The following is a 12,860-nucleotide window of genomic DNA, read 5'->3' on the forward strand; positions in this document are numbered from 1 at the left end:
TTGTGCAGTCAATGACAGCTACTGTATATAAGCAAGTGAATGAATCTCTCTAAGACTTGGTTTTGTAATCTGTGAAATGGAGAATTAATAAGGTGATTAAAAAAGAGATATATAACCTTTTTCAAATCTTGAGCAATGTGCCTGGCAAACAAGAGCACTATAATATTTAGTGCTTAATCTTGAATTTTTGAACTTTGTTTTGAAAATTATTTTGACTTGAAACTTGACAGAAAAGATACATACTATGTTTATTATAAAATTATTTACAACTAACTTTTGTAAGTCATAAAATTAATTTGTAAGTTTATGCCTTCTTTGAAATCTTTTAATTTTTTTTAGTATCAACATAGGGTAGATTTTAAAATATTTCCTTATGCTGATTTTTTAAGTAAAATATAATACTCTATGAAGTATCTTTCCATCTCATTTAGTCACTAAGTCATGTCTGACTCTCTTGCCACCTCCGTGGATTGTGGCCTGCCAGGCTCCTCTGTTGGTGGCTTTCCCCACGCAAGGGCACTACGGTGGGCTGCCGTTTCCTTCTCCAGGGGGTCTTCCTGACCAGGGATGGAACCCAGGTCTCCTGCATTTTCAGGTGGAGTCTTAACCACTGAGCCATCAAGGAAGCCCCTTCTGTTTCATTGTCCCCAATTCTGTAGGTGCTAGAGTTACATTTTCTAGCTGCTACTTAAAAGGTGTTGGTACCTAGATATTAGGATGCAGAGCTGACATAGTATATGATAATTAGGGACAATTTAATATATGAATGCTTTTCTAAGAAATTGTTAGCATGCTGTTGTCTTGGTCTGTAATTTTTAAGATCTGATTCGTTATAGAGCTGTCGATATCCTGATAATTCATTAGCTTTTCCATTTAAACCTTGAATTATTTATAAGTTTAGGAAAAATTTTGTTAATCATTTGGCAAAGTTCAGCAGGTGCTTTGGATTTTAAAGTAGTGTGGAAAAACAAATTGCTATTATGTAAATGGGATTCCTGGGTAGACTTTATAGATCAGGGGTAACTTATGAAGTTGAGAAATTACTCCTCATGTATTTGTTTATTTTTTTTATTATTTTAGGGAGTCTCAACCATCAGTGAGATTTTTAAAAGGCTATCAAGTATTTGGTAAGTCTGTATTCTCCATGTTAAATACTTTGCATGTTACTTAAGTTTACATGTATATTACATTAATGACATTTATAATAATAGCCTGTGTAAATTATAACATATTTCTTTTAATTTTTACCTGGTACTTGAATTTCTTCTCTTTATACTTATTCTGATCTTCTTCTGATTCTTTCTTTGTATCAAGAAAATTCTAGTGTGCAGGCTGAGTATTAAAAGAATTCAAAGAAAATAGTCTTCATGGAAAGACATACTAATATATTTTGTGAATGAAACAGGATTTTCCTCTCATAAGATATTTGTAATAGCTGTTACTAGCTATTGATACTAGTACAAACATAAAGATTCTTTAGCTATACCTGACTTTACTCCTTACCTTAGGTCCAGTTCATCACAATAAGCCAATGTGAAGACTCTGATCAGACCTTACACTGTTTCTTAGTAATAAACATTTTAGTATGAATATTTGATAGGTGCCTGTAAATCAAAATCATAAACTTTTGATTTCATGAGATGGTGCTTTACATTTTTTATTTTTGAGTGAAAGTAGAATTAATCTTAGAATGTGTTTTACTTCATTGTATAGTATTTTAGATTTTTGTGCTATGGTGATTATATAGACATTTAACAATGTTTTGGTTACTGATGATAGATTTAAAAATTATTAGATGTACATCAACAATGAGAGGGAAGTACTGAGGCATTGGTTGCTAATCAAGTGGCATATGTAGTTTTTGATTATTTTAATATAGTCAATTAAATATTTTTAAAATGAATACTAAGAATGTTAGTATCTTGATTAACTAAGAACATTTCCTAGATACATGAAGAGATATTTAATAATAAGCATTGATTTCTTTTATTATACTTTTTAATGTGTTTGAAAAAACAAATTTTCAACCAAGTGATATTTTTAAAATTCAATAATATTCATAGTTGATATAAATATTCAACAAATTATACTACTCTGTTGAATATTTATAATAAATGTAACATTGTTAGGAGCAAATGATGCTACAAAAGTCTCTTATACAAAATTTTACTACTTAAAATATGGTAATTGATTTCTGGAGGTGTGGTAATTGATTTCTGGAGATGTATTAAGTAGAAAAAAAGAATTCCTGGTGGCCCAGATGATAAATAATCTGCCTACAATGTGGGAGACCTAGGTTTGAGCCTTGGGTCAGGAAAATCCCCTGGAGAAGGGAAAACAACCCACTCCATTATTCTTGCCTGGAGAATTCCATGGAAAGAGGAGCCTGGTGGGCTACAGTCCATTGTCACAAAGAGTTGGACACCACTGAACAACTAACACTTTCCCGTTAAATGGAAAAAGTAATTTATGGCCATTTTTTTTCCCCATTGATGCAAATAATTTGAGTTACTTTGAGTGAAGCAATCTTTGTATTGTATGTATTTTTGTCATGTATTTTATTTCAGCAAATTTTTAGTATATTCAGAGTTTCAGAGTTGTGTAATCATCATTGCTGTCTAGTTTTAGAAGTGTTTCCACTCCTCTCATACCTTAGGCAACAAGTAATATAGTTATTTATGAATTGCCTATTTTGGACTTTTCTTTTTTTCTTTGTCTCTCTCTCTTTCTCTTCCCCTCTCTCGCCCACCAAGTCTTAATTGTGGTGTGCAAGATCTTTAGTTGCTGAACGAGAACTCTTTTTTTTATTTACGGCATGTGGGATCTAGGTCCCTGACCAGGGATTGAACCTGGCCCCCTGCATTGGGAACATTGGGCCTTTACCACTGGATTGCCAGGGAAGTCTCTGGACATTTCTTGTAAATAGAATCATACAGTATCTGTCTTTGTGTCTGGTTTCTTTCACTTAATATTTTCAGAGTTCACCCATGTGGTAATGTGTATCATTCATTTTTATGGCCAAAAAATACTCCATTATATACCTCATTTTGTCTGTCCATTTATCAGTTGATGAATTGTATCTATGTTTAGGCTGTTAGGAATGCTTCTGCAGTGAACATTCTTATGTAAGTTTTTATGCGCACTATAGTTTCACTTCGTTTGGGTGTATGCTTGTAAGGGACAGAATTACAAGTTAGTATCGTAACTCTGTGTATCACTCTGAGAACTGTTGAAATGGATGTTAGTCTCACCACAGTGTATGAGAGTGCCAGTTTCTGCACACTCTTTTCAGACATTGATTGTTATGCTGTCAGTCTTGTTTGTATTTTAGTCATCCTGTTGGATACGAAATGGCGTTTCATTGTGGTTTTGATTTTCATTTCTGTAATGACTAATGATGAGCATTATTTCATGTGCTTATTGGCCATTTACATATATTTTTTAGAGAAATGTCTGTCCAAATACTTGGTCCAGTTTTTAGTTAGGTTGTCTTTTTATTGTTAAACTATACACATTCTTTATATATTCTAGGAACTAGCCCTTTATGAGATAACATGATTTGTAAATACTTTCTTCCCCGTCTGTGGATTGTCTTTTCATTTTCTTTCTGGTGTCCTTTGAAGCAAAAAATTTTTAATTTTGATGAAGTCTAATTTATCTTTTTTCTTTAGTTGCTTATGCTTTTGGTTTCATATTTCAAATTATATTTAAATAAATATTCATTTGATAGTATAGGTTTGTGACAAGGTTTTAATTATCCCAGGGCTGTAAAGCATCAACATTTCTTGTGTTTGACAACCAAATCCCAAAGGAAGCAATTAGTCTTGTATTTGTGCTTCAGTTCCTCAGCTAATTGTTTTAAGCAAAACGTTATGTTTTGATCTCATATGTTGCCATGAAAACATTAGCTGTGTGTGATATGTATATTGATAAAAGTCTCATGAATTCATAGTTAATATTTTGGATTGGAGAACTAAATAGTTTACCATGGTATTTATTGCATATTTGGTTTCATACCTTAATAAATTATTGCTTTTTAGGTTAAGAGTATTATCAAGGTTATTTTAATCTTTCCTGTGAGGAGGTTATTTTAATCTTTCCTGTGAGGAGAAAGTAGATTTTGAGAATTGTATTGATTTTACTCTTGTTATTTGTTATTTGTAGCAGTGATATTTTGATGTTTTTATAAATTTACAAATGGAATATGTATGTTTTTCTTCTGCTTTATGAAGTATGTGTCTTTTTTATTGAACCATTTTAGTTTTTTACTTTTTTACATTATGGGTTTTTTTTTTAATCAATTGAATGCATATTTCAAAATGTATTAGCCTATAATGTTGTCTAATTTAGTTTTTTAGAGAAATGCATGTAACAGTGGAGTGTCACTACTCTTAGATTAGTTTTCTGTGTAATGGCAAGATTGTAATATAGTGTAACAAATAATTTTTATTTGGGGAATTTACTTTTGTATCTTCCTTATTAATTAATACTATTCTATGTTAACTGCAAATAAAAGTCTATTTTAATGAAATTTTATAGAGCTAAGATCATTTATATTCTTTTTGTTAGTTGATTTTTAATCATAGTGTTCATTGGTGAACAGTCACTTAAGTGCCCATTGGATGGGTGATTCTCTTCTTTTCGTTGATATGTTTATATACTATATATACTATATATGTTGGATATACTATCCACCGACATGTTGCAATGGAATAGGAAACAAAAACTGAAATCTCAGTCATAGTGGTGTTAAATTTTCAATTGTGATAAAAAATAAGGAAAAGATTTAGCCGAGAGAGTTACCTCCTCCTGTGGTTGTATGTCAAATATGGTGATTAAGAGGATTTTGATGACCTCTTTTATGACTGAATTAAGGCAAAATGTCTTTTGTGCACTCTTCTTTCCCCCTTCCCTTCTCTTGTTCTGTAAGCTTACTAACAGGATCATTAAATACATATTAATTCTCTTTTAGTATATATACTTGAAATGAGGTTCTAATATTTGTAGAGACATCTTATTCTTACCAGGGTTTGAAGAATTGCCCTTTAGTTAATCCGTAATTTGTCACTGAAGTCAGTAGGGGCTGCCTTATTCTACAGGGGGCGGCTTCTCAGCACATGTGCTAGAGTTTGCCCCTCTGCTGATCTCTAATAGCACCTTGGAGATATTGGTCAGGGTTATATGGGTATAAACTATTCTACATCAGAAGTGCCTTTCACTGCTCTCTAATCTTACTCAGGAAAGCTCAGCTGGACTTGAATTATTCTAAATGTCACACTGGTTTTTGCACAAATGTCTGAAAGCTATCACACAGTAGTATTGACTGCTTTTTTCTCCCAATACAGTTACTGTAGTAACCACATTATGCAGAGAAGTTTTCTTAAAAGCTTTTTACTTAAGAACTTAACTTCATGCCAGGTTCTCTGCCTTATCACACTTAATCTTGAAAAATATCTTCTTCTCTTTCTCTATCCTTCGCATTCTCACTGAGCTTGTTTGATTTATAATTGACTCTAGGTATCCAATTTCTCATTTTCTAGTCTGCAGTTTGACTATTGTTTCTATTAGAGTTCCTGTTCCTCAGATGAAATTAAGCCAGTTTTCTTACCTTACCCAGGTAGGAAGACGTTGGTTAGGCTGATGAGAGTGTTCTCTATCATCCCCAAGATATGACTAAGTTCCAGTTGCTACTCTGTGTCTTTCCTTTTCTCATCCTATCCTATCTTTTCCATTATTTGGTATTTTGCTTCTTACCATTCACTTCTCTGTTGTCTTCTGCAATACTGCCGTGATATATGCATGTAAATAGTAAATGAAATTGTTATCTAAGTTTCCCAATCTGTTTAGTCTATTCTATTTTTTTTTTAAGACAACAGTTTTAACCATTTACTTGATCTCATATACATGCCCAATAGCATCTTTGACCAGCTCTTGTCTGTACCTGTTAATATTAGTTATCATATTTTTTAAGGTTCTGTAAGTAAGGTTCACAGAGGCTATGATCTGCTTATAACTTCACAGGTAATGGTGAAATTGAAAATTAAAGTGATGCCATCACATGTCTTATGGTTTTCACAGAAAACCTCAGATAGCAATGATCAAATCTTGATAAAATATTGAAAGAAAAACTATTTAAAAGCAGCAGGAAATGACTGAAAGTAGGTAAAAGTCAGAAGAGAAGTTATACTTTAAGGCCTGAAAATGTGTCTGAGTTGTATTTTTGTGGCTTCCTTGCTTTTGGGTTCGTCCCAGCCTCCTGTGTAGTTCCAGTTGTACAGAACAGAAGTTAGACCTCGCCAAGCAGCTGGAAATTTATTGAAGGAAATCCGGAAGCAAGTGAACCACAGAAAACTAAAAAAATACTGCCCTTTCCGTCTGTATAAATTTGCCTATTTTAGATTTCATATATGTGGAATCTCCTCCAGTATTTGTTGTTTTGTGTCGGGCTTATTTCACTTGGCATAATGTTTTCGAAGTACATCTATGTTGGAGCATGTGTTAGAATTTCCTTCCTTTTTATGGCTGAATAATATTCCATTGCAATATTCCACATTTTATTTATCTGTTCATCTATTGTTCGACACTTGACTTCTCTTCACTTTTTGGTTATTGTGAATGCTGCTGCAGTGAACTTTGGTGTTACAAGTACCTGAGTCCTCTTTATTTAGCTTTTTGAGAAGCTCCCAAACTGATTTGCATGGTGGCTTCACCATTTTACATTACCGTCAGTGATTTGCAAGGGTTATAGTTTCTCCATATTCTCATCAGTGCTTGTTATTTCTTGTCTGTAGTACCTTTCGGGGGCAGATTCCTTAGGATTTTCTACATAAACAAAAACAGCCATGTGAACTGAGATAGTTTTACTTCCTTTCAGTCTTTTTTTTTTTTATAATCATAGATAGGGCTTTCATAGATACTCTTTATCTGGCTGAAAAAGTTCTTTGTTGCTTGGTTTTGTTTGTTTATTTTAAATCATTAATGGTATTTGATTTTATCACTGACTCCTGCATCTGTTGCCACAATCATATAGGTTTTCTCTTAAACTATTAATGTGGTTGAATTACATTACTTATTTTTCATGTTAACCCTACATTCCTAGATAAATGTTACTTTGTCAGAATGTATTATTGTTTTTATATATCACTGAATTTGATTTGCTGAAAATTTTGTCAGAACTGGAAATTGTCCTCTTTTCCTCTATTTTGTGTAATACTAGAATATTTGTATGCCAAGTAGATAGTTTGTATAAATCTGGTATATGTTTTCCTTAACTGTTTGATAGAATTCACCAGTGAAATAATCTTGGTCAGGAATATTTTTTGATGGGAAGTTTTAGATTTATGGACTTTTTATTCTTAATGGTTTTATTTTTTTATGGGTAAGTCAGCTGTTTGAGTAACTGATGCTTTCATAGTTAATCCATTTTTCTGTTATGTAATCTGGTTACTGGGTTGGATTTTTTTCTTTCTTTTAAAATAGTAATTTTACTCATTTAGTTTCATTGGGTTAAACTAATGAAGAGAACTACATCTTAAGCTTTAGTGAATTTTTTTTTTAAAGTAAATATATATGTATATGAATTGTCTTCTGTTCACACATATGTCACCTACGTTTTGAATTTCTTTTGACTTTCTTTGAATTTTGAGATTCAGATTAAAAACAATAAAGTATGTTTTAATATTTTGGTTTCAATGCTAAGGAGAACTTTATTGTAGTTTTGTACTATAGAATCCTTATAGTAGCTTTCTGTGTGTGTGTGTGGGGGGGGGGGGTTCCTATGTTGTAGTATAGTCTTGTCAGAAAACACTTGATTTTGTTTGATTTAAGATAGGTGGATGCCAGACACCCCCCACCCCCACCCCTGCCCAATACATTTACTGCTACCCCAGCACAACCTCATTTCTGATCAAAACATATTTCTTTCCCAAACTGTGATGTGAACTTGTGATGATCTGTAATAGTTTTAACCTAACTCACAGTATACACAGTAGGGAAATTTGAAAAATACCCAGATCATTAAAAAATAATTATTTAGTATATGTTCTCAGTAGTTTAATAAGTTTAAAAAATTCCTGTTATTGCCTGTTTTGAAATTGCAAAGTTTAAAGGTTTTTAAAAACTTTTTTTGAAAGTTTAAATCTTTAAATCTATTCTTTATGTGCTGTTACACTTCTTGAAATTTGTCAGTAATTTTTTTTTTCTTCTTCTAATGTCACATAAGATTTGAATTCCTGGGACAAAACTATGGCAGTAGTGGGTAATTCTTTTAATATTACCACTTCTTTCCCTTATTCAGTTACATAGTTATTTCCTGGCAAATGTCTGAAAAGATGTTTTAACACAAATTTGAAGATTTTTGTAGGTATAATTAGCAGATAATTTGTTTGGTTTTGGCTAAAATAGTCTGAGTTGGGGGTATATTTCATTTAATTTGAGTGTAGTGGTATATACTTACATGGAGATCAGTCACGACCATGTTAAATTTAAGATGCCCGTGTTAAAGTAGTGCTGCCTTTCCCATTGTAGGCAGGTGTCCTTACCTCCAGTGGCTCTGGGCATCATGACAGGAATATACATAAAGGGCATATACAGTATGAAATACACATAGAGGGTGTATACAGTATGAAAGTGTCCTTGATGGCCACTGCTAAAAGTATGAGTACACTAATACCAGTAGTAGCAGAGGAGACACCAGGTTTGAAATTTGAAATGTACAAAATTGGAACCAAGTGTGTGGAACTGTTTGCAGATACACCTATCTGAAACTGTAAGATTACATTTTCATCCTATGCATTCAACATGTTGGTCCTTCTGTATAGAAAATAATTAATAATATAATATGTATGATTGTATAATCACCAAATGCTTTTCCTATTTTAGTTGAAATAGCATATTTAATAAAATTAAAATATGTGATTTCATCTGCTTATTGGAGCACTTTAGTAAAGCAAGTGTGAAATGATAGACTTCTGATTTGAAAGTAAAAGGTGTATTCTTTTGTTACATTTACATTTATTTAAGAGTTAAGATAAAATTCAGATTAAATTAATAGAATGTGAAACAAAAATGGTTAAAGATGTGCCATGTATAATTAAAATGTTATTCTGACATTGTAAAGTGAATTGTGACATAAAAATGTTCTGATCATGCAAAAGTAGTAATTCATTTAAGAGGAAAAACTAAATTATAAAAAGAAGTAATAGGCTTTTAGTTTTTTGATAATACAGTTAATGAAAAAAGCAATCATATGAAAATACTGGAAAAATATTTAAATGACTTACTTATTTGAAACAAAATTCTCTGATCAGTGAATATAGCATAAAACTCATAACCCACCAAGAATGACATTGATCACTGTTTTATCTCTGAATGCCTTAAATTTAGGGTATGTAAGATTAGTTACTGCACAAGAAAACATGAATTAAAATCTCGTTTATATATGAGAGAGGATTGATAGTTTCCTCCTACTTGTCAACTCTCTCAAAAATTTACGTGACATTCCCAGTAACAAGTTGTGAAACTTGGTTTATAAGCTTGAATAATAAAAAATAAATTTTGTTCAACTGTGCTAGAGGAAAGACTAAATTATTTCCTCTTAATGTCTGGAAACATTATAAGCTTTTGTTACGTGAAAAGCCAAGCAAAGAGTGTTGCGCTGTGCCTCAGTCATATCCGACTCTTTGTGACCCCATGGACTGTAGCCCTCCAGGCTCCTCTGTTCGTGGGGATTCTCCAGGCAAGAATAATGAAGTGGGTGGCCATGTCTTTCTCCAGGGGATCTTCCCAATCCAGAGATCGAACCTGGGTCTCCCTCTGGATTCTCTGCTGTCTGGTAGCCTATCCCTTCTCAAGGGGATCTTCCTGACCAAAGAATTGAACCGGGGTCTCCTGCATTGCAGGTGGATTCTTTACCAGCTGAGCTACCAGGGAAGCCCCGAGGAAAGAGTACTCAACCAAAAAATATAGGAACTATGGCATAACAGAGTTGTGTCAGACATTTAATTAAAATGCTCTTTTTCTGGATTTATTTATGGACTTGTCAGTCTTTTTAATATTTTGTTATTTTTTCACATTTCTAATATGTATTCATGTTCATTTCTAATTTTGTACTTATAATTCTATATCCTTTCTTTTCAATCCTCTAAGTTTTAGAGGCTTCAAGACCCTTGAAACTTAGATGTGCCCATATTAAGGGGGTAGAGCTCAGATGCAAGTGGGGTCTGATGGGCTTGGTGGGGAATGGTTTTGAGAGACTGTGTTTCTGAAGAGGTGGCACTTGAACAAAGACCTGATTAAAGGCATGGAGAGAACCTTGTGAGTGTTTGGTGGAAAGAGCAATTCAAGGAAGGGCACCATAAGTTTAAAACCTGTTGTGGGAATAAGTCTTGTGGTTATTAAGAGAAGGCTATAAGTTTGGAGTGCAGTGATTGGAAATGAGATTGAAAAGGAAAGCAATTATATACTTAAAGCAATTATATATGGTTTGGATAAAAATTTAAGGAATTTAGATACTGATTGGAGAAGTCTTTATGTTTTCAAATTGGCAATGAAACTTTTTCAAGTGCTTTCTTGGGACCTGTTTGCTTTCATCTTTTCAGTTCTTCATCCATACCCACTCTCTTAAAATGCCCAATGTAGAAGGGTACACATTGTTTCTAAAATTCATTTTCCTTGGATGAGAATTTTAGGTGTAATTGTAAGGGATCCATGTGCTCTACTATGTTGCTTTTACTATGGAAGGTGAGGATGAATTTTGATTAGAAAAGTTGGTGTCACTACCACATTAACACTTAGGTATTAAGGGTCTAGGATCTGATTTATTCTGACTTGTACTTAGTATTCCATATGAAGGTTGTACTATAGTTTGATGTTTATCCATCCTCTTAGTGCTAGATTAAAGTAATTTTGAAGTTCTTAGTATCATAAAAAAGGCTGGAGTAAGCAACCTTGTTAGGTTTACTTCAGTACTCTTGCCTGGAAAATTCCATGGATGGAGGAGGCTGTCCTCCCCGGTAGACTGTCAGGCTGCAGTTCATGGGGTTGCAAAGAGTCGGACACGACTGAGTAACTTTACTTTTTCACTCTTCAGTATTAGGATAGCTAACAAAAAGTATAACAAGCCTTTAAAAAAATGTGATAGATACATTTTTGGGGTAAGTTTTGGACATCTTTTTGTAAGTTTTTGGTAATTCTTTCTACTGTGAACTATTTATATATTCTTATTTTTTCTATTAAAATTGTCTTTCAAAAATATAATCTGGTTATCATTTTAATACTTTGGATTTTACGTCACTTTCAAAAACATTGTCCCAGTTTCTTGCCAGTTAAATTCTTTTTAAATGGTATTTTATATTGTATATGGTGTTTAATATTGTTCAATATAGAAATGGGAACTTTTGATAAATTATATTACTGGTTTCCAAACTACTCTGTGGAAGTAAAAATATAGATTCTATAGACTAAAGTTTTCTAGATAAAAAATTTTTGATGTTTATTTATTTTCTGATTAAAAAAATTTTTTTTCAAACCTACAGTTGAGAAACTATTATAATGAAACCTGTATACCCTTCACATAGACTCAACCAATTGTTAACATTTTGCCACATTTTTTTCTAGGCTGTATCTCTTTTTCTCTTCATACCCATATCTACATTTACATATATACATATAATCTTCTTTTGATTACACATTTAGAAAGTAAATTTTGAGCAAATAGTTGGTTGCCAGAAGGGGAGGGGGTTGGAGGAAAGAACTAGGTGAAAGATTGAGAAGTACAAATTTCCAGTTGTAAAATAAATGAATTATGGGTGTGAAATGAACATTATGGGGCATATAGTCAATAACTATGTAATATCTTTGTATGGTGACATATTGTAGCTAGACTTACATGGTGATCATTCTGAAATGTATAGAAACATTGGTTCACGTATTAAAAGGAACATTCATAGTGCTATAGTTCAGTTACACTTCAAAAACAAGCATACATACATAGAAGAGATCAGATTTGTGGTTACCAGAGGTGGGGAGGCTAATTGGATGAAGGCAGTCAAAAGATATAAACTTCCAGTTATAAGAAAAAGAAGTACTAGGGGTATAGAGTATAACATAAATATAATTAACACCACTGTGTGTTACATATGAAAATTGTTAAGAGAGTAAATCCTAAGAGTTCTCATCACAAGGAAAATTTTTTTCCTGTTTCTTTAATTTTGCAACTGTAGGAGATGGTGTATGGTCATGAACATCATTTCATGATGTATGTAATTCAGATCATTTTGCTGTGCATCTTAAACTTCTGTGGTGTTTATGATACATATGTCAACTATATCGCAAAACTGGAAGGAAAAAAGTTTTAAATATTCTAACACTTAACTTCCAAATATGAGCATGTATGATGTAAAAATAAAATTTATGAAAATGTACAACAATAGTATCATTATTATGCCCATGAAGATTAGCCTTGATTTGATAAAAATCTAATAATACTGTCCATTTTCAAATTTTCCTAATTGCTTTCTAAAGTTTTTTTTTTTTTTTTTTTAATAATCCCCACCCCCATCTGCTGCCTGCCCAGTCTATGATCTAATCTGGGATCACTCGTTATATTTAGCTGTAAATTTTTTTTTTTTTAGTCTCTCTTAATTTGAAACACTTGTCTTGCCTTTATTTTGTATTTTATGACACTGACTTTTTATTTAAAGCATCCAACTAGTTGCCTTGTAGATAGTTTCACATTCTCAGATTTTTCTGATTATTTCCTCATGGTTAGATTCAGGTTAAAACAATTTTGACAGTACTACAACATGGTTGATAGAGTATCAAGTTTTCAGTGTATCTGTACTCAGTATGATTTTCTTGTG

The 12,860-nt window shown here is 32.5% G+C and overlaps 1 protein-coding gene across 2 annotated transcripts in view; it reads left to right on the plus strand.

Moving 5' to 3' along the window:
• FBXW7 (F-box and WD repeat domain containing 7) overlaps positions 1-12,860 on the plus strand; it is a 216,734-nt gene that overhangs the window by 63,298 nt on the left and 140,576 nt on the right. Inside the window, exon 2 of one of the 2 annotated variants that reach the window (XM_043484526.1) lies at positions 1,081-1,127. The exons of the other annotated variant lie outside the window; for it this stretch is intronic. The gene's annotated coding sequence lies outside the window, so the exon portion shown is untranslated. The remainder of the gene's footprint in view (positions 1-1,080; positions 1,128-12,860) is intronic. 2 annotated transcript variants of the gene reach the window in all.

This window comes from Cervus canadensis, chromosome 1, assembly GCF_019320065.1.
Source record: "Cervus canadensis isolate Bull #8, Minnesota chromosome 1, ASM1932006v1, whole genome shotgun sequence".
NCBI lineage: Eukaryota > Metazoa > Chordata > Mammalia > Artiodactyla > Cervidae > Cervus > Cervus canadensis.